At 43.1% G+C, this 25,687-nt stretch overlaps 1 protein-coding gene across 3 annotated transcripts in view; it reads left to right on the top strand.

Annotated features, from left to right (window-relative positions):
• KANK1 (KN motif and ankyrin repeat domains 1) overlaps nt 1–25,687 on the top strand; it is a 130,369-nt gene that overhangs the window by 33,581 nt on the left and 71,101 nt on the right. The gene's annotated exons all lie outside the window — the stretch shown is intronic.

The following is a 25,687-nucleotide window of genomic DNA, read 5'->3' as shown; positions in this document are numbered from 1 at the left end:
GATTTAGTCTTCAGTCCTTATTGGATGACAGGCTGAGACAAGTTCTTCACCAAGAAAAATACAGGTAAGAGAAGTGAGGACTGTAGAAGCTAAATGCAGCTGTAGCTGGAAAAGCGACCATTCTGCTTTGACTACAGCTGCTGCCACCATTGTTTTCATTAGTTAATTACCCATATCTTATACCCATAGCTGGATTGTCCACTGCATCGTAGTGTTGCTGCTGGTTTCTGTCTCTGGGTTATAGACCAGCCACAGACTAGACCAACAGAGTGTATGTTTGTGCAATGCCCAGTGCAGAGCATAGGCTCCTCTCGCTGCAGAGTCGTTTCGGTGACCAGGGGCTGGGTGTAAGCACCCTGTCACAAGTGGGCTGTACAGAAATGTTGCTGTGCAAAGATACAAATCAGGTTAAGAGCAACACCAGAGGGAGGGTCTGAATTTGTAATAAAACAAATGCAGATGGGTAATCCTTGTGTAAAGGCTGCCTTTGCTACTGACTCCTGGACTCCCTCAGGTTTGACAGCTTCTGTCTGAAGTGGAGCTGGCTCCTGTTTGTATTTACTTTTGGTGACTGTCACTGCCCACCTTATATGCACTGCAATGTGCTGCAGGTTTGGATGAGAGTAAGACACATCTAAAACAATTCTGCTTTGACTACAGCTGCTGCTGCTGTCATTTTCATTAATTACCCATATTTTGGATTCATAGCTGGATTGTCCACTGCACTGTAGTGCTGCTGCTGGTTTCTGTCTCTGGGTTGTAGACCAGACACAGACTAGACGAGCAGAGTCTAGTTGGAGGCCTGTAGCTAGTGGCGTGCCCCAAGGGTCAACGCTCGGTCCGGTCTTATTCAACATACTCATCAAAGACCTGGACAAGGGGAGAGAGTGCACCCTCAGCAGCTTTGCTGACAACACAAAACAGGGAGGAGTGGCCAACACACCAGAAGGCTGTGCTGCCATTCAGCGAGACCTGGACAGGCTGGAGAGTTGGGCGGAGAGGAACCAAATGAAATTCAACAAGGGCAGGTGTAGGGTCCTGTACCTAGGGAAGAATAACCCCAAGCATCGGTACAGGTTAGGGGCTGACCTGCTGGGAAACAGCTCTGCAGAGAAGGACCTGGGAGCCCTGGTGGACAACAAGCTTTCCATGAGCCAGCAATGTGCCCCCGTGGCCAAGAAGGCCAATGGTATCCTGGGGTACATTAAGAAGAATGTGGCCAGCACATTGAGGGAGGTTATCCTCCCCCACTACTCTGCCCTGGTGAGGCCATATCTGGAGTGCTGTGTCCAGTTCTGGGCTCCTCAGTTTCAAGAAAGACAAAGAACTACTGGAGTGAGTACAGCGGAGGGCCACAAGGATGATTATGGGACTGGAGCATCTCTTGTATGAGCAAAGGCTGAGAGAGCTGGGTCTGTGTAGCCTGGAGAAGAGAAGGATCTCATCAATACTCATCAATATCTAAAGGGTGGATGTGTACGGGAAGGGGCCAGACTCTTGTCAGTGGTGCCCAGTGACAGGACAAGGGGCAACGGGCACAGACTGGAACACAGGAAGTTCCATCTCAATATGAGGAAAAACTCCTTCACTGTGAGGGTGACTGAGCACTGGAACAGGCTGCCCAGAGAGGCTGTGGAGTCTCCTTCTCTGGAGATATTCAAAACCTGCCTGGACGTGATCCTGCTTTAGCAGAGGGGTTGGACTAGATGGTCTCCAGAGGTCCCTTCCAACCTCTAGCAATCTGTGATTCTGTGAAAACTGAACTCATCTCTTGAAGAGCACAGATTTAGGTGCCTGGCCATTCCCACTGTTTAGTATAGCTCACGGCAGATTTGTGCTGCTTTCGCTGCTTCAATCACAGTGAAACCAAGCAGTGGGGGACAGCTTGCTTGGATTTTGAGTGTGAAGTATATCTTGTGCTTATTGATATGGTCTTGAATTGCTGACAGCTGTTGGGACAGGTAGAGGGCTACTGAATCTAGTGATCCTAAAGATGCAGGGGCACCAGCTGTTTTCCCAAAATGGGAAATGCAGTAATTGTGGAAGAGCAGATTTCCTGCCTTTATTCTCTGAACTTCTCATTTAGATGAGGTGTGTGTATGTTTGTACATGCATGCACCCAGACTCCACTGACTCTACCTTTGGCTCTCTTGCACAAAACTCAGTTCAGAGAGGGGCAGGGGATGCTGCAATGCACCTGTGGCAAGCTGCTGTGACTGCAGAGCCTTCATGCACTGCCACTGCAGACCTCATGCCAGCACATTTCAAATCAGCCCTGGGCTTTTGCTCCTAGAGCAGTTCCTGGTCCCGCAGACTGTCCCAGCCCTTGCTCCTCTGCAAGAGGTGCACAGAGTGGTGCAGGATGCTGTCCTTCGCTCAGGCATACCAGGGCTTTAGCTCTTCTAGAGCTACTTTTCACCAGGAAAAGCATTTGTCGGTGAATTTAGTCTTTTCTGGTGGTAAAGAAGTGCTTTGTACAGGAGTTGGGGGAAAGTAGCCATGACTGCTTCTAGGCCCTGAGGCATGGCTGTAGCTGGCAGGGAGCAGAAATGCTTACAAAAGGTTAAATAAGGAAACTTACTGTTGCTGTGGTTAGGCTTGTCCCAGTTCTTGTGCGGCTGTGTGCCACAGCCATGTCCTGGCTGTAGAAGTGTGGCCCTCAGCCAAGCGTGGGCTTGTAAGCAAAGGAGACGCAGATATGTGCATGGAGGGGCTCTCAATTGCCCTTGCAGGTCCCCAAATGTGGCTGCCTGGTGCACTGCAGCAGAGGTCAACAAATTAGTCACAGCCTGGACATCCAGCAAGGTGCATGAGTGACTGTGCAGGGTACGGGTAGGTGAAGAGGGGAAGAGGCTGTAAGATGTGCAGACAGAGGGGAAGAGTATGAGTGCATAAAAACTGGAAAACACAGAGCAGACTTGTGTCTGCTGTTGTGGAGCCAGAGTAGTGATGATTGCAAACTGCCTGGCTCCTCCTCAGAAAGCACGGGAGCACCACGTATAATCGCTAAGAGACAGTAAAGGCAGCTCCTAGGTCAGCTTTTGTCACAACGCTGTGACTACAGAGAAGAGCAGAATGAAGAGATGAGTTTCTTAGATGGTCTGAATTTAAGTACCCCTCATGTTATAATATGTACATAAATAACTTCTTTGCATGTCCTTAACACTGAGTGGCATAGCAAACTGTCCTGCTGTACGTATGACTAGTGCTGGGCTGCAGGTTGGTGTTACAGAGAAGGAAGTGTAGGCATTAATGGCAATAGCTGTCCCTGAAGAGAAGTACTACAAATTAAACCTCAATACACTAGGGCTATTAAATATCAAGTCTTTGGAGAAGTGGGCCCCATTTCTCTTAATAAAATACAGTGTTTGAAGACCACACGTGTCCATAATTGTATGTAACATACTAAAACTTTGTTGTGCTCAAAGCATCCCATTTTTACATTTGTAGAGACAACGGCTACTTGGAAATCCTAATGTGACCACCCCAGTAGTTTGCCTGTGAGTTGTAAAGCCAGCATCCTGCTGGAGCGACATGCTCCATGAAGAGGGCTGGAGACCATTTTGTGCGTCTCTGAACTTCACTGAATGTTATCCCTGTGTGGGTCATTAAAGCAGTGCACTTCTAATTGGAGTGCAGGCTTTTGCAATGTGAGATGAACAGTATACTTATTAAAATTAATTTCCATTTATAAAAAGCCAAGGTTGCTTCAGCATGATTGTTTGGCTTTTCTCAAAGCTGTGTCCTGTAGCCTTGATTTAGCCAAGGATTTTACTTCAATCTCATCAGACTTCAAAACAGCAGTTTTGCTTTACGCAGCAGGAACTTAATGGATTAAGTGGGGGGAAAAACCCGACCAACCTTCCAAGGAAATCCTTGCACTTCTGACAGGTTTAAATACAAATACCCAGAAGTTGCTTTCCTTAGCTAAGTCTTAAGCTGTTGGGTTTTTTAGATTTCTGCTTATCTTAAAAATCTTTAAAAAGTTTTTATGAAAAACATGACTAGATCTCAGTACAACTCAATCTGGGGTAGTTTCTGCCTGTAGGACAGAGCAGACAGATTCTGCTTTCACAGGGGTGAAGCAGCTCTACCAAAAAGTGGGGGTTGTTTGCCCTAGTACAGCAATGTAGTGAGAGGATTTAGTCAAGTCTGGCTCTTCCTGAATTTTTCTGGGCTTGCTCGAGCATGTAAATCAGACTTTTACATGGTGAGTGGTTGGCTTCAGAGGTCTGTTAGTTGCATCTGTAAAGAGGATCTGATTTTTTGAGAAAGCACACCTATTGTAAATGAAGTTAAACTTTGCTAAACAGTAATAGACACCTTAACTAGAAAATCAAAGACATCTGTAAATCCAATACCACTGGTCAGAGTTGTGTTTGTTTTTTTTCTCTTCACACCTGCACAATAAAAAGTCATGTTTTTTTTTTTTTTTATTTGGCCAGATATTTCCACTTGACCAACTTACAACACGTGGCTTAAGTCCTGTCTCTTGCATCCTTCCTGCTCTTAGTTGTGGTTGTGTTTAAATATGCCATGAAACCATCAAGCTACCCAGCTGTGCTGTGCTACATCCTCTACATTCCCACATTGTTCAAAAGTAGTTTTTCCAGGCAGGAACATCATCTTGTCATGTCATTTACGAGAGAGACCTGGAGGATCTGCCTGAAGTGGTGCTCTGGTTACAAAAAGGTTCTTACAAACCTCACACTTGCCAATATTTTTTAGAGGGAAGCTGGGCAGTGCAACTGTAAAAGAAACAGAGCAGAAGTCGGCAGCGTGACCCAAACCCACCTCCTGGTGGTGCTGCCATCCACGTTGTGGCTGGTTATACCTGACTCCACACCTGAAGCAAAGCTAGTGAGGACCCAGGTGGTACGTTGGCCACCACCAGAGCAGAGCCTGGGTAAAACTGTTGGATGTGCAGACCTGGCAGCTGCATCCTTTTGCTGCCGGCAACCAGCTTGTTCACTCCAAGTGCTTTGATGCTTTCTTATGTCTCAGCCATAGGAGCACTGGTACTGTTGTGGTAGGAGGAGGTGGGACTGATGGAAAGCAACCAAGCTGTGGCATACTGTCTCTTGGGTAATTTAGCCTGCAGAGGGACCCCACCTGTCACTTGTTTACTGGTCCCATTAATGTTGTTAAGGCAATTTCAGTATGATAACTAGTTCTTTATCTTGATGAAAGCCTTGTGTGTGCTTTCCTGATTTATGTGACTTGTGAAGGATTAAAAAATAAACCTATTAATCTTGGGAGCTACCCAAATGTAAACAAAACCCATCAAAACCATCTTTGGTTTTTAGCTCTCTTGCTGTCACGACACAACCTGTTCAGCACCTCTCTCAGGGCTTTCTGAGACTGACAATCAATTTCAAGTATAGAAAATAAGTTCTCTTGCTTCATGTTTCAATCTTAACAAATTTGAGAAGTTGCATTTCTTTTTTTTTTTCCTTTTTGCTACTTCTCTACATGTAAGGCACAAGAATAACTTATCTCTCCTTCTGCTAAGTGTACTTCTACTTTTTCAAAGGAGGTGCTTTGTCCACTAGGAACTGTGGCTCAGCATGCTAATAAAACTCACTTTATGCCTTTAAAATGTTTATTCAAAGTGGCCTGGCTGGCTTACAGTAGCTGTGTGGGTGGACTGTCCTTGAATTTTGTAGACTTAATTTAGTACTACACAATACACAGTGATGGAAAACAGCTATAAATTGTCTGTGCGCAGCCATGCATTATTGATAAAGGGTAGAATAAGCTCCACAATTTCTTTATTTGATGTTGTTAGTGCAACAGCTGGCTGATTTGTTAAGACTTTTTTTCCCCTATTGGCAGTAAAATATCTCTTCATTTTGAACTCTGAATTTCCTCCTGAATTTTGATTTGTGTGTGGGGGTGAAGGTTGGCTTTTTCTCCAATGCTACTAAATCTAATGGAAATGTTTCCACAGAGTAGAAACAAGCTTCATCTCTAGGAGACCTAAGTAAGATTGACTGTATGCAGAAGACAGGACTGTCTTAATTGTCACAAATATTTAGAAATTGAAAATGGAGCCTGAAATGTCATTGTAGATTTTTTTAAAAAATCCTTTAATATACATGATTTGGCACAGGCTTAGAGGAAATGCTTTACAGTGAGTTAGGTGTGCTTTGTAATTTCAGTGTTCCTTCAAAGTTTATGAAAAATCTCAACAGTCTTAAATTTGTCAAGCTTTTTTTTCCTGTTGACGCTTATGATGAGTAGAGAGTTTACTGAATATAATTTGCATATAAAACTGTGCTGTAAACTAAACAGTTCTTTCCCTGTAGTTGAACAAAGGTACAATGAGCTGCTCAACACACTGAAAATTAATAAATAAATAAGTAAAAAATAAAACTTGCCAGCAAAACTATCAAAGGCTTAGTATTCCCAACAAATGAAGCTTCATTTTAAGCTATAATTTCTGGAACGATAGCTTCCCACAGATTGTTATTATAATATGGCAGAGGGAATGTACAATTTGTGGCAAACTAGTATTGTATTTGAGTATGGAATTGTTTGTTTTCCTATTTTATGTGTGTGCATACATATAAGCATTCCAGAACTCTAACAGATTTTTTTGTTTTCCTGTTGTAAAAGTGTTAGGGTAGTGAAGAGTATGAATATAGTTGATCTTCATGAGCTCTTCTCATATTTATAATGGTTTTCTCTATCCCGTGGAGAATTGCTGTGTATTAGATTAGCTTTCCATAGATTTACAGCCTTTTCAGGTGAGAAGTCATTTAGTAATGAAGTAATTAAACAGGTTGTTTAGTTTCAGTTAGGAGGCAGGAAAAACTAACGGGGAAAGTACTAACGTGATTGACAGAGGCTTGCTGGAATTTACATTGAGAATAACTCATTCTTCAAAACTTTTTCATTTTCTGATGGAAATTGTGGGGTAAATCAAATACAGTGGCTATGAATGATTAAAATGCAGAAGTTATGAATTCTTACTGACTTTGTAAATCTCTAACTCCTTCACTGATAATATAAAATCATTTATCTTAAAGGGGTCTTGGGGCTGTAAGGATTTAAATGAAAGCTTCAACATCTTGAAGCAGACTATTTTGATATCCGAGATTATGAATTTTGTGGCTTGCTTGATGCATAGAAAGCTGTTGTAGAAGGCAAATGGGAGGTTTTCCATAGGTCATCTGATAGGTCTGCGATAATTCACCTGATTGATCAAACTGGCAAATTTTCCAGTATTTTAAATGTTTATGCAATTTAGGCGTAATACAGGCAACTAAAAATTCTGTGCTGGTTGAAGAGGATACCTTTGATTTAGTCATGGAGAAAATACAAACAATTGGACACTGACATGCCTGTGACTTCGTTTTTGGAGCAAGTGTGCAGCTGTCTGTATTTTCATACAGGAGGACAGAGTTCAGCCATATTAGTACAATTCTGGCTTTGTTACAACCTTCTGTTCACATGGTCTTGGAGCATGAGAGCATGTATAATCTTTTCTGAAAGAAGTATACTTTGATAGTGAAATATAATTTTGAAAATTCCTTGTTCCTGGTGCTTGTTTAAAAGAGCACCTTTCACTGGCATTGTTAGTGGCTCCTGTAATGAGAGACTAAGACAAGGAAACATCACAAAGTACAGTGGGGATGAATTCTCCTTTTCTGCCTCAGGGCTCTCTCTGCAGGCATGGATGAAGTTGCTTTGACCTTTTCCTTTACCCCTTTGGAAGTCAATCAGAAGTAGTTTGACAAATGCAAGAGAGCTTTAATGCAATTTGACATTTCTTAATTTCTTCGTACTAACAAAATATGTCTGAATCCAGAAAGGTCATGTGACTTTCAGGAGGTTACCTAGGTAAGAAATCTACTCTGCAAGTCACCTGAATGTTGCTTGCTACTACCCCAAATTGTTTACCCTTGGGAAAGCAAGTGGAGGAGGCCTTGAGAGTGAGATGGATGAGGTGGTAAGAGACTGACTACCTGGGACTGACCAATCTCTGCAGGCCACACTCAAAATACAGGGTCAGCTGCAGCAAAATCTTTTTACTATCCCCTGTAAGTACGGCTTTTCAAAATACGAGGAAAAGAAATGGAACAAAATTAGTGTTTGACTGTAATCCCATACAGCCAGTGCAGGTGTTGTCAGAATGGCATGATGGAAAAAAAAATAAAAAAAAATATATTAGTTTCCCCAAGGGAAAACACAGAGGGACTTTACCTAGCAGTCAGTATAAATGCCAAGTGGTAGGGGAGCAGTAAGGCAAGCGTGCTTGGCTTGTGAACAGAAGTTATCTGACTGCCTTCCATTACTTTTCAGTTCCTTTAAAATGGTGTCAAAATATATGATGTTAAATTCTTTTTCTTCCAGTGTAGGAATTAAGCGGGGTGAAGGGGACACACACCCTACCATTATTTTTGAAAAGTACTGCCTGAAATACTCTCTTTTTGAAGGCATGGGGCAGGAGTGTAAAACGTGTGTGGTCGCATCCATCCCCACCCAGGTGTAATGCAAAGTGCTTTGTCTATGACAAGTTGCAGCATGCCCTATTATAAGGGAAAGAAAACTCCTCTTCTTTCCCTTCTCCCTTCTCTTGGTACAAAAAGATGTATAAAGCTTGTTTGGGTGGGATAAACTTCAGCAGCCTCTTCCAGGTTTGATTAGTGCTGCAAAACCTGTCTTGGTTATAACGCAGATGCCTTGTGCTCTGATTACCTCACCGTTGAAATCTGCAACCCATTGCCACACAGCCAGGTGAAGCCTTGGGTGGGATTAGTGCTTATTGCAGAACGTAGTTCAGCCCGCCTGCTGTACCAACACCGGTTCTGCCGGCTAGGTTGCAGGACATGTTCATCCTGTGCAATGCGGGTATATCATCATGGAAAAAAAATTTTTTCTTCTCTTTTTTTGTTGTTACACTATATTGCCTGACACTGATTTGAAAGATGTGAGGAGGATAATGAATTAATGCTGATTTTAGCAAATTAACATTGATAATAATGCTGTTACCTGCTCTGAGGGGTTCTGCAGTGACAGAAATGTATTCTTAATGAAACCGTTTAATGAATTCACTGGATACCCAGCCCAAACTAACTTTCAGCTGTAGAAGTAATGAATTTTCTGCAAATCTTGCTTTAAGTAGAGCTGTGTCCTTCCCTAATGTCTGTAACCATGATAACTAATCATGTTTTGTCCTCGTAGAGGCCTCTGTTGATTATCTTTCCACAATGAAGTTGGCGAGCCCTTTCTTTTTTTGCAGAGGGCAGAAGACTCTTAACCCTCTTCTCCCAACAACAATTTTGGCTGGCAGCTCTCCTGTAGTTTCCATGAAATGTGGCGTGCCAAGGTGCATTACCCATCTGCTCTATATAGCATGTATAGCCTTGTGGTGCTTTCCTCCTCTCCTCCTCTTTCTTCCCCCTTTCCTCCTCCCTTCCATGCTGCTCTTAATGAGGGTTCTCAGGGATGGCTGCACAGATTTTCCCAATATGCATCAGTGCAAACATGGCTAAGCTGTATGCAGTATAAACAAATGTGGTTAGAAATGTCAGAAGACTGGCTGGGTAGGTAGAAAGTCAGCTATGTTGTTTGGGAAAATGGTTGCGCCTCCAACTAATTACAAAATAATTGAATAAGGAGTTATATGTTGCCTCACTGCAAGTATCTGAAACATGATCTATTTTTTAGTGCTGAAGTTTGCTTTGAAATGGAAAATGGAATAAATAAGATTTGGATCCAGCATGATCCTAAGCTGTTTTTCAAGGTTCCTTACCCTTCCTCCTTGTTTAATGCAGGATATTCTGGTGCACCTGTGCTATAAAAATGCAGAATTGTGTTTATATTGTTTATATTGTTTTGTTTGTATTGTTTTATTTATTTAGTGCTAGACAAATTGTATTTCTCAAAGCTTTCTGTAGTGTGCCTATAGGATAGGCAATGCTGGAAGGAGAGGTTAAAAAATACAGAATAGGCTGGAGAACTTCATTTTAAGGAGGCACCATGAACGGTAGGGTTTAAGGTGTCTTAAACCCAAGGAATTCCCCCCTCAATAGTTTTGAGGTAGGTACAGCTTTTAAGGAATCACCACCTTGACATGGAGCCTGTGGTTTACTTGGGAGTGATTCCAGCAGGTTTTGTTCCAGCTTTCTCTGCTGTCTTTGCCATGGCCTCAAATGTTTTGACTTTTTTTGCTGCCTTGCTTCCACACAGTGGCAGCTGATGAGGGACCGCAGCTGTGGAGATGCAACAGCAAGGATAAGTTATCTTCCCTGATACAGAAGGATGCAAAGGAGAAGATGCTGTTGCTTCCTAAAGATCAGTGTGAAGGTTCAGATGCTAACAATGTCACAGGCATGAGAGACAGTTTTAAGCACAGGCATTTAGGAGTTCTTCTAGTTGAAGGTAGCTGTCAGTCCTTGGGGTGTCAAAAGAAAATTTGTCATTGACTTTGCTGAAAGGCTGATAACTGCTATGCTTGAAATAGTCCTAAAAAACCTCAAAGTTAATTCTCTGAGAGGTAAATGGGTTTGATTTTCTAAACCAATTTTTAAACTTCAGAATAACTTCTAAAGGATCAGAGGAAAATCCATTTTCAAAGTTGCTGGAATGTGTCCATGATTCCCAAAGGGTAAAAGAGTTCCCATGCCAAATTCAAAAGAGTGGGAGAATGTCTCATTTTAAATCTGTACTCAGGGAAGGATGGATTATTGCTTGTTCTGGCCAAATTAAAAATGGTAGGAAAGAAGGGAAGTGTTTTCTGCCAGGTTACCCCTCATTTGTGAGTACTATCCCAAACTTGTTTCTCTATCATATCACTTCAAGTTAACTGCTCCCTTTGTTTTGCTCCAAATTCGGTATTATCAAATTAAGTACTAACTTCCCTCTACTTTAAAAGGAAGAAAAAAAAAAGGCATATTTCAGCAGGATTCTTGATGTTTTAAAGAGAAAAAGAGAAGCCAGGAGACTGTCCTTCAAAGTCACAGTAATTGATGGGATTTCTATTCAGGGAGGAGTTTGGCTTGTTTAGTGTAACTTTGCAACAGAAATATGAATCTCATTATTTTGTGTCTATGTTTAACTTTTGGCTGTGCATTTTAAGGTGCCTGTAAAATTCCTTTTAGTCATGGCTGAGATCAGACTAAGCAGGTAAGCATAGATTTAAATGCATGATAGTGTGGCTTGGTTGAGGTTGGTTAGCTGGGTTTGGCTTTCAATTGAAAATAGGTATAGGAATAAGAATCAGTAATTTAGATCTCCTTTTGGACAGCACAAGCAATGTTTCTTTATGTTAAAAAGAAAGGGGGGTTACTGAGGCATTGTGTCCTTTGCTGGGTATCTGAAACAATTTATGAGTGGTCACTGAGTAATTGCTTGGACTGTGTTGGAAATGGGTTTTCTCTTTAGACACCTAGGAAAAAAGTGCTCAGAAGTTCAAGGAATTTTGAAGGCAAAGGAGTCTTACAAACACCAAGAGAGCTTGGGGATGTGCATGGGCAATGAACTGTTGTTTGAAGGAGCTGAGAGAGGAAAATGAGTGTGCTTCTGCTGGCTCACTCTGCAACCTTGAACATCTCTTCTGTATCGGGTTTGCCCCTCAGAAGAAGAGTATCTGCTTAACTCATGCTAAGCCAGCGTTAGCTGTGGTGCTAACCTGCCTGCACAACGTTTTTTTGAATGCTTAACTTTGACTTAATTATGTAAAGATTTGTGCATGTGCTTTAGAGATGGGTAATTGTTTTTTAATTTTGAGACTGCTAATAGATTGAGCAACAAAAGCTCTAAAGCCCAGATTTTGAAAGGAATATCGTAAGCATCATTTCAGCTGTAAAGACCTTCAGAAGTTGACTTTCATGCTTCCTCTTCTGTAGGTGATTAAAAGTTGCCTAATATAGTACTACAAAATCTTCTATTCTTGGGTAGGGCACTTCTGAAAAGTCTCTCTGAGAGTGATGGTACAGATAATTCATTTAAGTCAGATATGAGCTGACGACAGCAGTTGTTACCCTGAGAACTCTGAACTGTGAACCTACATCCCCAGATGCATATGCTCTTCATATAGGAGTAATGAATATACAGGCAGGACCACATAAAAAGACAACGTGAGAGCATGTGAAAAGAGAAGACAGGTGTGAAGGAAGGATATGTAGGAGATAACAAGACTTCAGAGAAGATGGCAAGCCACAACACTGTTCCACTTGTGAAGACTTTTTTGATGCACTGTAAAGCTTCTGAGGGTGTATGGATCATTATGGAAAACTAGTCCTGTGGGAAGCGTGGGGATAGTTTTCTATTTTTTCTTACAGGGTTTGAAACTGAACACACTGAATATCTCTACAGCAACTAGTTTGTAAAGAGACTGACAAGAAAGAGACTAAGGGTCTGCAAGTTAAAAATCAACGTAGCATTTTTAATCCCAATAAACATGAAATAGGTCATAGTCCATTAATCTTCTGTTATTCATAGAATCATAGAATGGTTTGGGTTGGAAGGGACCTTAAAGACCATCTAGTTCTACCCCCCCTGCCCTGGGCAAGGACACCCTCCACTACACCAGGTTGCCCAAAGCCCTATCCAACCTGGCCTTGAACATTTCCAGGGATGGGGCATCCACAGCTTCTCTGGGCAACCTGTTCCAGTGCCTCACCACCCTCACAGTAAAGAATTTCTTCCTTATATCTAATCTTAATCTACCCTCTTTTACTTTAAACCCATTACCCCTTGTCCTGTCACTACACTCCCTGATAAACAGTCCCTCACCAGCTTTCCTGTAGGCCTCTTCAGGTACTGGAAGGCCGCAATTAGATCTCCCTGGAGCCTTCTCTTCTCCAGGCTGAACAACCCCAACTCTCTCAGCCTGTCCTCATAGGAGAGGTGCTCCAGCCCTCTGATCAGCTTCATAGCCCTCCTCTGGACTCTCTCTATCAGCTCCATGTCTCTCCTGTCCTGGGGCCCCCAGAGCTGGACACAGTACTCCAGGTGGGGTCTGACAAGAGCAGAGTAGAGGGGCAGGATCACCTCCCTCAACCTGCTGGTCATGCCTCTTTTGATGCAGCCCAAATGAAATTATTCCCAATTAATAACTTTGGAAAAGCAAAAAGCTTCATTGAGAACACCAGAACTTTGCAGTGGATTTTATTTGTTGTTTTGCTGCATGACTCCTGCTTCCTCATGAGTGAAGTTCCTTTTTAAAAAAAAAAAAAAATTTCCTATGTTCCTTAATTTTTTCTTCTTTTCTCTGTATATTTTATAATCTGTCTTCCTTGTGTTTTCTCCACTTGAGTGATTTGTAAAGGCCATCTGATTCAATAATCGTATTACATCATGAATATTGTTACAGCATGATATTTTGCCAGTGTTCCCTGTAGAGCAGTGAGAAATGGTGGCTGTAAAGTGGATTAACAGACAACTTAAAGGAGCTGTCATTCACAGAGCTGTATTAGTACCCTAGCTCGTTTAGTATACCATATCACAAAACAGGTGCAGGAAAGCAGTAGATGTGGATTTTAAACAATTGCCTGGTATTAGCATTCAGGAAAATTTTTGCTACATGGGTCACATGTGGAGTTGTCCCCCCACGGCTTCGTGCCGGGTTTTCACTGAGCACCCTCAGCCATGCGTGCTGCAAAGAGCCGGGAGCACGGATCTCAGAGGTCAGCCTTGGCTGTGGATTTTCCAGTGGGTAGGGGGGAGAGTGACCTCAGGTGACAGTACCTTAGCAGATGGCCAGTGATTCATGGTTCTTGCAAGGCTGTTCTTGAATTTATTAATGAGACCTAAACATTGTATATCCTACCCTACTGACAATCTTGTAGTTAACCGAGGTTATGGAACATACACTTTTCTTTAGCACTGGGTTTCAAAACTAAAATGGCCTTGCTTTCCCTGTAAATACTTAGCATATGTTTAGGGTCCTCGTTTTGAACAGAGTAGGTGTTGCTCTTACTGAGTGCAGGGTTTTGGTGCAGGAAAGGCATGAGTGTATTGCACTCTGGTTTTGAAAAGAGCAGATGGGGGGGGCAGGGAGCAGCACAGGAAGAGAGGATTACCAGAAAAAACTCTTCTTTAGCGAAAGTGAAGAAGGCAGGAGTGTGTGTGTGAATTCTGCATACAGCAGGCTGTCCTTCAGCAGGTTCTTCAACTGGAGAAGTTTCCCAGTCTGGGTCAAGGCTGGACAGGTGTGCCCTGGAGAGACAAGGAAGGGAGGAGAAACGCACAGTTTGGAAAGTGAGCATTGCTAATTCAACATGCTGGTCAGCAGAAAACTAACCTGATGAAAGAAAGATTTCTACTGTGTGAGCGAAATTAATTAATTGAGTAAGACTAGAGGGAGAACCCATGTAAGGAATGGGACAGAACTGCTTGGCAATGGTAATTTATCTTAATTGTTTTCTGTTTTGCCATTCACTATGTTACTCTTCACATGGAGGAATTCAGGGAAATGCTGCATGCTGGGTGCAGTTGCAAAAGCCAATTTAATCCTTAAGCAATGGAGAATGAAATGTAAAATTAGTCAGTTTCATTTTAGGAGTCAGCAGTTGTTCATGCTAAAGTCCATAAACGTCTCTTAGAGAGAAAACTCAGGTGTGTCCAAGATCATGGGTTCATTCTTTTGTTCATTTGTTGTAACCAATAAAAGCTGTTTTCATCTGACTACTGTTAGTCTTGGGCACCTGTAACCTTCTTATCTCCCGCGGGATTAGGAAAAATTAGAATCCTTGCAGAGGTTTTTCAGGTATTTCTGTATGGGATACTAATAGCTATTACAATACCCTAAATCTGACTGCTTTCCCTCCTCTCTTGGGAAGCAAGGGCTTATTTTGTTCTTAACTCTAACACTCAATGCATATGGAAACATGCATGCTTAGAAAGAAAATTAACTTTTTGCCAGCGAACCAACTATTGGTATGCTCTTGTCACTTAACTGTGTGAATCTGTTTTCCAAAGTGCCAAATTGTTGTGGAATTCAGGAGATTTTGGAGTCATGGTTCCCAAAGTCACAAACCCTGTGACAGCTCTGCAAGAGCAGGAGTTTATCCTATGACTACTGTATAAAGGAGAAGTTTATTTTGAGGCTAGGACTTGTGCTTGGGGTGGGTGTAGCAGGCAGTGTCCATTAGGTGGCTCTCGCTTATGGTACATACATTTTAAACTATATGCAGGTTAATTTTAAAAGACATTGGCTGCGTCTGTGTCCTGTCACGCAGTTAGAACAAACCAAGAGGCTGTAAATTCAGACTTTCTCAAAAGCCGGCAGCTTTTGGTATCCTGAACAGCCCTGCAAATACTGCTCTGTCTTGGCTTCTTCTGTCATGTATAAATTTTTGTCTGTTGCTGGCTCTACAAGTGAGATTGTAAGATGATTGGAGATAGCGTTATTGTCTGTTACAAGGCACTGAAAAATTATGCTGTTTCACTATGAAAAATGTCCTTTTCATAAGAAGCTGAAAAGGTGACAAAAGCACTCATGGGGGGGTTATGACTCCATTTTGCTGCTGCAAAGTTCAAGCTGCTGTCTTCTTTGCTCTTTAGATTAAAATCTGGTACAGAAACGAGGAAGCCATGTTCAAAGCAGCAGGTGATATTTATGCCTTTGAATATACAGACATGCTGGAGCAACTGTTCAGTGGACTAATCTGTCCTTTCTGTTCCTTTGACAATCCTGCAGAATAATGATTACAATTCAAATAGGTGATAATTACCACATGCACAGTTACATGTTTTGTCCATAACAGGTAGACTGATTTTTAGATGCCGTCCAACGTGCAAAGCAAATGCTGCTGAAATTGCGTATCACAATGCTGTGAGTTCTGCCACAGGTGCTTCTCTGAAGATCTGTAGGAGAGAAGAGTAAGATCAAGGCTATGCGTGGTAGTCCCCCACTCCCCGAGGCTGCAGCAGTATGGCACAGCCTCAGGCTTTATTTTGATGTCTTACAGATCCCTCCACAGATTGGCTATCTATGGGTGCCCAAGGAGAAGCTGTGGAAGCATTGACTTGTCTTGACTGTGTGTTGCAAGTGGGACAAATAAATCCTTTTTGGGGGCAGCGGAGGGAGGAAGGGCGCAATTTTCCTGCTGGTTCCTCACTGTCACTTTGAGAGCTAGCAGGCACGAGGAGGAACGGGTGAGAGATCTGGCCAGTGAAGAAGGGCACCCAGTTTGTGCCTCTTCGAATTAATTTGACTTAAAACTTCCCCACATGCCAGCACATCAGCCCATATACCTGCCTGCATACAAGCTGAGTCAGGGTATAAAACCAGCTCTACAGGGAAAAAAAAAAAAAAAAAGAGATTTCATAGCGGGCCATCTGCCTGATCAGCTTACAGCGAGGCACCCAGGCAGCAGCTGAGTGGTGGGGCTGGAAAGACCTCTCCTTTCAGCAGCCGGTGGTGAGATGAGCTGAGGTGTGTTGCAGGATTCCTGGTTTTAAGAGCTGCTGCTGCTGCCCCTCTGCAAGGGGACTCCTTGCTGTCTGCTCTGCTCTCCTGCTTTGTCCAGGGAGTGGAGATGGTGGTTTCCCAAGCACCTCACGTGCCTGTGCACAGGTCACACCGCTCAAAGGAAGAAGTCTCAGAGGAAACGGACTTTTTTCCTTTTTTGGCCATTTGTATCAAATGTCTTTCTGAAGGAAAGTAGGGCTGCTGGCTTGGGTTTCTGTAAGGGAGGAGATAAGCTTTAGAGAAACCAAGATCCTGAGAATCATGTATCGGTGACAAAGTAGAGACAGACTAGAAGGAATAGTGTATTTATTGTGGGTTTTGGTGCCTTACCAAGAGACAGTATGCAGATAAACTTAACTGGTGTTTTTATTTCAGCAAACATAAGAATTTTATACTGGATCTGGTATGTGTGATTCCTCATGTGTCTTCTGTGACAGTACATACAGATGCACACTCTAGCACTGCCACAATGGTTTAATTTCTGAAAGGCAGCTTGTGTACTCTGTCCTTATTTGATACTCTATATAGGATATATGGAAGTTTAACAAGAGCTTGCTGTACAGCTTCAGTCATTGCAGGTTAGTAATGGACAACTGTTCCACTGGTAGGATGTTCTTTTGTTATGAGAATTCAGTGTTAATCCCAACAGTGTTGTATTTTATGCTTGAGAGTGTTTTCATTAATCTTAATTGCAAGCCTGGCACCAGATGTATATAATGTATGAAGAAAACAGAATACCTTAGGCACACGGTGATCTGATCATGGGAAAATTAGTCTAAACTCTGCCTACACAGGAAGGATAATTTGGCAGCTTTATTGTGCTCGGGTGAGTGGAAACTCATGGTTTCTTCTGTGTTGACTGCAGACTTTGTCCTTAATAAAGAGAATTATCTTGGCAGTGCTGTTCTAGGTTTAAGATGAGAGCAATAACAGATATCAATCTCCTGCTTTTTTTTTCTTGTATTAGGCTTTGCATATATTTGTGTCCAAGTTTTGATTAATGAGAAGGTTAAAAGTTGCATCCAAGCAGTGTCTCTTAATGTGTATATTGGCTTCTTGATGAATTCTGTTGGTCTTTCTATTGTCTCCTAGTATTTATGCATAAAAGCACAACTTGCTTCCAAAATAGTAACAAGTGCTGAAACTTGGCTGTAGTGTTTCAGAAGCATGGTTCACTTCACGCTGAAAGCATTAAAGGCAGTGATACATAGTGGGATGGTTCCCAGGACTTCTGAGCCATCATTTCAATCCTGCCAAAAATCTTGCTAGAGGGGAGTGGGTGGACCTTGGCATTCATTTATGGACCACTGAGGCTTACAGCCTGGAACTAGAAGGAAGCCAGAGGTATGCTGTGGCACTTGCCCTCAGCCTAGGAGCACCCGAGTGGGCTGGATCCCATCCCCGGAGTTACACAAAGCCCTCTCTGGCACACTTGCACTGTAGCGGAGCCAGTGCCGTCATGCCGCTTCAATACCTCTCCTAATTTGTGGTGCCTTCAGAGCTCCGGACAAAGGCATGCCTCAGAGAAGCACAACAGCCATTCACTGGTAGCCACTTTGAATGCTGTGTCATCCCTGAGTCCCCTTCTGTGCTTGCCTGCAGAGCAAGTCTGGAAACCTTACAAGAGGAAGTGTGGGTTTTATTACTGTGCGGTACTTTCTGTTAAGCGCCATGTCTTCATGAACGTAACAGTTCATGGTCCCTCCATAGGCCGTGCAGCCTTATTTGGCTGCGGTGGGGCATTGCCTACGCCATTGTGCTCAGCAGCATCCTCTCAATGCAGTGTTACCCTGGGATGCTCCACACACCCTCCCTTCTGTCACCCTAGTCTTTCACACCTCCCAGCCGTGTCTGTTTTACAGGGTGAACTGTCCCTGGTCAGCCTTCCCAAAATGTGCTGAATGAGTCTAGGGCAGAAGTATAGCTCCTAAGAAAGATACTGTATGTGAACTGATCTATTAGCTGCCAGATGTCCTGCAGGACTGCCAGAGTTTTGACCTATGTAGAAATAGGATTGTTCTTAATCTAGCATGCATTGGATTGTTTAAAAAAAAAAAAGGCATTAATATTGCACAGTGTTAATGCTGTACAAATCATTCTGCGTTGGCTTCAATATCACATGCAAGAGAATTAGTTTAAGATTTGGATGTGACTCATTAATCAGAGTATCCTGCTGGCCTCCCTGTCTCCTAGTACAGAAACCGCAAGGGGCAAGCTGGGCAGAAAGGCGACTACAGATGGCTTTCATAGGCTCGTACAGTAAGTGCCGTTACTCAAATCTAGATATTGCCCATAGCATTTGTGACAAGGACACAACTGATAACCAGGATGAGAATCCCACACGGCGCATCCAAGTCTGCTGCCTGATGCCCCTCTGCCTGCAGAACTGAGCTGCGGGCAGCTGAGCAGCTGCGTCTGGAGCCCCTGGGGGACTCGAGCAGCCCTGTGTGCCCAAAGGGCTTGTGACAAGTCTCCAGGGGGGACTGTGCTGACAGCCTCCATCAGTCAGAGGGCTGCAGCCCCTCCCTCAGCCAGTGGGCTTTTGCTGTGTGGCCACGGGGAGTGATGCAGTTTGGAATTCATGCTTTGCTCCTGGTAAACCTGTGTGAGCAGTCTTTTAAGAAATATGATAAAGGCTTTGCTTTTTAAATGTAGGAATATTCTAGGCAGAAAACAGCTCCGGAGGCTTGGCTTTCCTTTAGGGCTCTGCCCTTCTCTTACCAAAAGTCCCAGTGCATGCAATAGGTAGCTCAACAGTGAAGAAGGTGCTGCACAGAGAAATCATCAAGATACACAACTGAGGAAGAAAAGCCAAGAATGAACAAAGCAACCTTCAGAGGTTCCCAGGAGTCTCTGTAACAGTCGCGAGGGTGAGCAGCCACAGCAGTTTGGCAGCAGGCATCTCTGTTTTTCTCAAGAGCCAGGCTGCTTTAGGACTAAGCTATCAGGTAATATCTCTGTAAATCTGCATGAGTATGCCCTGAAGGATGTACTCTCTCTCTGTTCAACAGGATGGCCTCCTTTGCAAACACTGTTTTTCATAACATGCTTTGTATATAAATAAATCACACTAATTAGAAAGGTGAGCAGATTTTCTTCTCCGAGAACAAATTTTCAGCACGACATGCTGTGGGTGTGAAAAGGACCTTTATTTCTTAGTCAGTGATAATCCCTAGATTTTCCAGGCTTCTCTCAAGAAATGTGTAGCTCGTGTTAGGCATTCCTTAGCAAAATGCCCTATTTGTGGATGAACAACACCCCCACAAACAAGTTCTGTCTGTGGGCACTCTCGCAAAACCTGGCGGAAAGCTAGTCAAATATTTCCATGCCTTTGAAATTTAGTTAGCAATTCTGGATAAGTTTTGGCATGTGTCTGTGGAGATAGGATGCAGAGCTTGTGCCTCCTTTGAAATATCATTCCAAATCGCTTGAAAATGCTCAACGTTGATTTTTTTAAAAACAGAAAACCAGAAAGTCAGCTGTCTGGAAAGCTTTAAGAGAAGTGCAAGTTCACCACACTACCCTTAAGGCTCTTTCTAGAAAGAGTTGCAGAGTTTAGCATGCATTTGTCCATAAAAAGATGAAGTTAAATACTTAAAAATTAACACAGTTGCTTCAGACCACTTCTGTTAACACTAGTGGAAGAAACGATCTGAAGTGGTGCTTTCCCTCTGTCACTTTACTCTTATTTATGCAGGTGTGGCTGTACTGGATCAGGTCAAGGTCCACGGGGTTCAGTCTGTTCTCCGGCAGCAACCAGAGAAAAGTGGCCAGGGAATATAACGTAACAACAGGGCAGGCATATAATGCATTCCCAGAACATACCACCAACCTCCAACAATTTGCGGTCCAGAGCTTTCTCAAGCCACAGGTAGTTTCTTTGTTTCAATAGCCCTCGGTGGATGAATACGCTGTATTTTTCTTCCATCGGGTTTTTAAATATGTAGACTGTTAGCACAGTAACTGTACTGTGGCAAGGAGTTTCATGGGTTGTTTATATGTTGTGTGAATGCACCTCATTTTCTCTTTTTTATCCTGCCTGATGTCCCCTAGTTTTTGCAAACTTGGGAAATGTTTGTTCCCACTTCATAGTTTTCAAGTCACACATTTATTATGCCTTTTTATTAATGAAAGTTTCCATTTTTCTCTCAGATACACCACTACAAAACCCTAAACAATCATTTAAAAAATTACTCAAATTTAAGTTTTAAAAAAATACTCAAAATGTTAGGTGTGTGTTGATGTTTATTGTACAGAATTTCTTCCTCCTGCCTAATCTTGTGTTATTAGCTGAATACTGGGAAAAATACCTAGTTGTCCTTGCTGTTGCCAAAGGATTTTTGTTAAACTGGTAAAAATATGATCATGGAACTTTTAAATGCATTTTTCTGTCTTCCACTTCAAAGTCTTTTGAGTATTTCTAGCCCTGAACAAGGAGGAGGAGAAGAACAGGAATCAAGGAGATCCTGTTCTGGTTTTGCATACATTAGCAGAGATGAGGGGTTTTACATATTTAACAAAGACTTGCTTCTTTTTTCATAGCATTTGATAGTCATTGTTTTAGTGTGAGAGAGGAGGAAACATTACGTTCTGCCACTGAAATGCCCCTCCTTCCTTGCCACTCAGGTTTGGTCTCTTTATTGCTGTGATATCATCAGTGTCGCTAGTGATGAGCGCTGCCTTCAGATGGTGAGACCTGAATTGCCAATGTGGTGAGCTGGCTGAGGAGCTGCCGAGTCGTCTTCCCTCCCAGACCAAAAAGACTATTTCCCTCCCTCCAGCTTTTATGGCTCTTCACCTTTTCAGTAGGACTTGTTGGCAGAGTGAAATATCACTGAGGAGTGTCCTTGATACCGAGTGACCCAGTACTGTCCCTCTGGGTTGTGACCAGGTGGCCACTAATGGGCTGCAGCTAGCCTGGACCCAGCAATGGCAGAGGGGAGCTGCAGGTAAGGGTAACACCTCCTAAATTCACAGGACCGCTGTGACTTTGAGAGAGGCTGTAAGAGGTGACCACCATGGCCCCTGGAGCTGGCACAATGACTGGTGACTGCTTTTGGGAGGCTAATACTGTCATCTTGCTTACCATGGTGTTTTCCAGACTGGGCCATTCGCCTCCTTCCCCCCTTACTTTTTGCTAGGTTGGGAAAGGCAAGGGCTTTTTTGATTTTTAGATAAAGGCTCAACTGTAGGTAATGGATCTATTCAGTTTCAGACAAAGCTTTTCTGTTGCTGAAGGACAGCAGAAGGGTAGATAGAAGTGGCTGCTGCCTTGTCCACACACAGCAAGGCTTGGTCTGCTGGTCACAAAGGTGACTGACTGGAATTGCCAGGCAGCTGTCTGTGCCGTGGAGTATTTACTTTTCTCTGCAGTGCCGTCCACTCCCCTCAAGCGAACTCTTTCCTATTACCAAGCAAAAAAGCTTTGTAATTCCACTTGAAAGAAAGGTGCCAGACTGGGGCATGTCCACTGATTGCTGATCTCGCCTCTCGGGGCTGCTGAGTGGCACAGAAAGCAACCACTTTCCATGGTGTACAAATGTACACGGGCTCCTGGGCTTTTTTTCCTCCAAAGATTTTTAGGGCACAACACAGAAAACTTCTAGGAGTTGATCAAAATGCAGAGTCTCCTTCAGACTGTGTCAGTAGCAAAGTATTTGTTCTTCCAAAAACCTTTAGACTCCATACTTGTATGGGTTTTTTGTACATTGGTGGAACCTGTTTTCTTTGTAACGAAACCAAAGAACTTTCTGTTCTCTTCTGGGATGCTGTTGAGAGAGGAAGCATCCCTGGATCACTGCTCTCGAGGTCTCCAGACCCACTGTGTAAAGGAAACTCATGCACAAGATTGGCTCTAAAGAGAGTTGTCTTTTCCTAACTGGAAAACCCCTCTGGTTTCTCTCACAGAGGTGCTGAGCAAAGTAACTGTGAGTGTCCTGTCTGAGCTGTGGATAGGCAGGCTTAGTCGGACACCAGATCTTCTGGTATAATTTTGATGAGTAATCTAGGGCATAATAAACAATGAAATCAGCAGGGTGCTGATTTAAGGAATTTTTTCACTGTTACAGGTGGGTGTCTTTTTCAGATGCCTTATATTGCAGGAGGGTGTTGCACACACATTCCTGCTTTTCATCTAGAAAAACCTCAAAACTGCTAAAAACTGGGGGCTTCCAGGTGTCCTGCAGAGGCATTGCTATACCCCAAGTGAAATGCAATATCCCTCATGGGATATTAACAGCATGTAACTTGGGCAGGTAATTGAAGAGTTGGGTTTCATTATTCTCTCTTTATGAGTTGATGGGGAGAAGCAGGCAGACTCCCACAGCGGGGAAGCTACAGCTTTTACTGGAAGTTTTGAGTTTCTTGGGACGAGCAGGATATTCCCCTTCTCTGGACAGAGGCAGGCCTCCACACTTACCCATGTAAGTGGGGTGCTAAATGTTACAGTCGCAAAAATCCCTTAGTTAAGGGGATACTAAAAAGATGGGGGGGTTTTTGTTGGTTTTTTTTTTTTTTTTTTTGGTTACTAGACAGTGATGCTTGAGCCAGACTCGATACCTAGTTGGCAATATGGTTTTCTCACTTATCCCTGCTGACCCAAAGAGGGACAAAATAGCCAGTGTGGACCCCTTAGCATTCGGCGATGCCCTGGTATCAAGTGACCAGCACTGTGTCCTGTGGCTCTGCCTTGTCCTTGGCAGGTAGCTGGGGTAGAGACTGGTCCAAAGTCCCGCTCGTTGCCTTGGTTGTTCATTCCTGTTCCTCTGTCCCCTCACAAACCGTCACGGGATGCAGCTGCGTAACTCTCATCCTCTGTGGTTTACTTCTGACAGCAACCACAGCCAGCGGTGCTTTGGCTTCAGATGTAGCGTAATGATTAGTGTAACACGCAAATAATAATTTTGTCGTAACATCTGCCACCCTCTTGGGGTGAGGCTGCGTGTTTTCCCCGTGGGCTGACACTTGCTGGATGCATTTCATTAGGTTCCCAGACACACCTTGGTTTCTGTATAATTGGTGTGCTTATTAAAAGGGGTGCAGAAACACCTCTTCTGTTCCCAATACCTCATTTAATAATAAACTGACATTTCTGCCTGTGAGCAACTTTTTCTTCCCAACTCTCATCTCAGATCTTTGGGTATTATGCTCTACAGTTACAGCAGTAGCAGGTATCTGTGTTGGCCATTGAAAAGAAAGGAGAGGAGAGTTTTTGCAATTCTTATTTCCTTTGCCATGATGCATGGGAGAAACACACAGCCTTCTCAATTAAAACTAGCAGGTTGGTTTGTTTGTTTTTCCCCCAAAATAAAAGTAACTCTTTGCACTAGATGGCAGTGTGGATAGTTCTATGGGAAATTGTTTTATTTGCAAAAATCATCAGTGTGATGGTAAACAGTATTCAGCATAAAAAGCACTCTGTAGTGATGACAAAAGCACCTTTCACTGCTTGTCCGCACCACATCCACGGTGAGGAGGAATGGGTATTCTGGGTCTGAAAAACTTTGGTAGGAGGTGCTCATTCTCAGGGTTGCAAATCATTGCATTTTTCTCCTTTCCATTTCCTTCTCTTACATCTCAAAAGAGCCAAAGTCCTGCAGGGCTGAGTGTTCATTTATTTACTTTTAAAGACACATTGCTGCTGTCCTACATACAAAACCCTGCTGAAGGAATGGGGACAACTGTTAAATATTGAGAAGTATGCTAAAACTATGTGCTACGATTACAGATTCCAGGCCAAGGTTTTAGTGGTGGATAAATAAGTGTGTTAAGCGCAGTTATCTTGAAGGAACTATCAAAATTAAGCTACAGATAAGAAAAATATGGTATCCTTCTATATATAAAAATACTAAGCACAATAGATAAATTTAGTTAAATAACAAGATGCTTGTCCTGTACTTGAGCATCAACATGCAAATAAAGCCCTGATTAACGTTGGCAATCTCTTATTGAAATTCAGTAGGGCTCCTTTACATTGGAAGAAACGGAAGGGCAGACTTGAATTGAGAAATTGTATCTGAAGTTCCTTTCTGAGTAGATGGTCATAAACCTGTCAGACACTGGAAAAAGTAAAGGTCCATGTTTTGAGCCATTCATGCCAAAGCATGTCTGTCTGTGTGAGATGGAGGGGTTTGTGGTCCTACATTTTCTCCTTATCAGGACCTGCTTGCCAGGAGAGAGAAGGGGCTCTCCTGGAAAGGAACTCAAGGTAATCAATTGCAAATCATAGAATGGTTTGGGTTGGAAGGGACCTCAAAGATCATCTAGTTCCAACCCCGCTGCCATGGACAGGGACACCCTCCACTAGACCACGTTGCCCAAAGCCTCATCCAACCTGGCCTTAAACACTTCCAGGGATCAGGCCTCCACAACCTCTCTGGGCAACCTGTTCCAGTGCCTCACCACCCTCACAGTCAAGAATTTCTTCCTAACATCTAATCTGAATCAACCTTCCTTCAGCTTAAACCCATTACCCCTTGTCCTGTCACTACAGTCCCTGATAAACAGTCCCTCACCAGCTTTCCTGTAGGCCCCTTCAGGTACTGGAAGGCCACAATTAAGTCTCCACAGAGCCTTCTCTTCTCCAGGCTGAACAACCCCAACTCTCTCAGCCTGTCCTCACAGGAGAGGTGCTCCAGCCCTCTCATCAGCTTCGTGGCCCTCCTCTGGACTCTCTCCGACAGCTCCATGTCTTTCTTGTACTGGGGCCCCCAGAGCTGGACGCAGTACTCCGGGGGGGGTCTCAGGAGAGCCAAGTAGAGGGGCAGAATCCGTCCCTCGACCTGCTGGTCACACCTCTTTTGATGCAACCCAGGATACGGTTGGCTTTCTGGGCTGCAAGTGCACATCCACTTGCATTTTGAGTTAGGATGTCAGGTGTCAGGTGTAACAAACTGTTTCTAATTACGCATGAGAGATATCTTGAGTAGAAAAAGTACCATGCAGGCACCTCTGTGGAGAACTCCTTCAATACTCAAAAATGTATTTTCACCAGGTACTTTGTGTTCTGTCCTTTACCTCTCATACATAATACAAATAAGAAATTAAAATTAGTGATATAAGACTATCAGAAAGGTTTTAAGGTCAAGATAATTACATTGGTAGCAGAAAGAATTATGAAATTTTTAATTGCAAATAGACAATATCCAGCTGCTCTTATGCTGAAGTGACATAATCTTTCCATGACTTGTGCCAGCTGCATGAGATAAGAGTATAAAAGACAAAACTTTAAAAAACAAACAAAAAAAATCCCCAAAACAAAAA

Source organism: Balearica regulorum, chromosome Z (assembly GCF_011004875.1).
Source record: "Balearica regulorum gibbericeps isolate bBalReg1 chromosome Z, bBalReg1.pri, whole genome shotgun sequence".
Lineage (NCBI taxonomy): Eukaryota > Metazoa > Chordata > Aves > Gruiformes > Gruidae > Balearica > Balearica regulorum.
The sequence above is the reverse complement of the archived record's forward strand: the minus strand, read 5'-3'. Positions and strand labels throughout refer to the sequence as shown.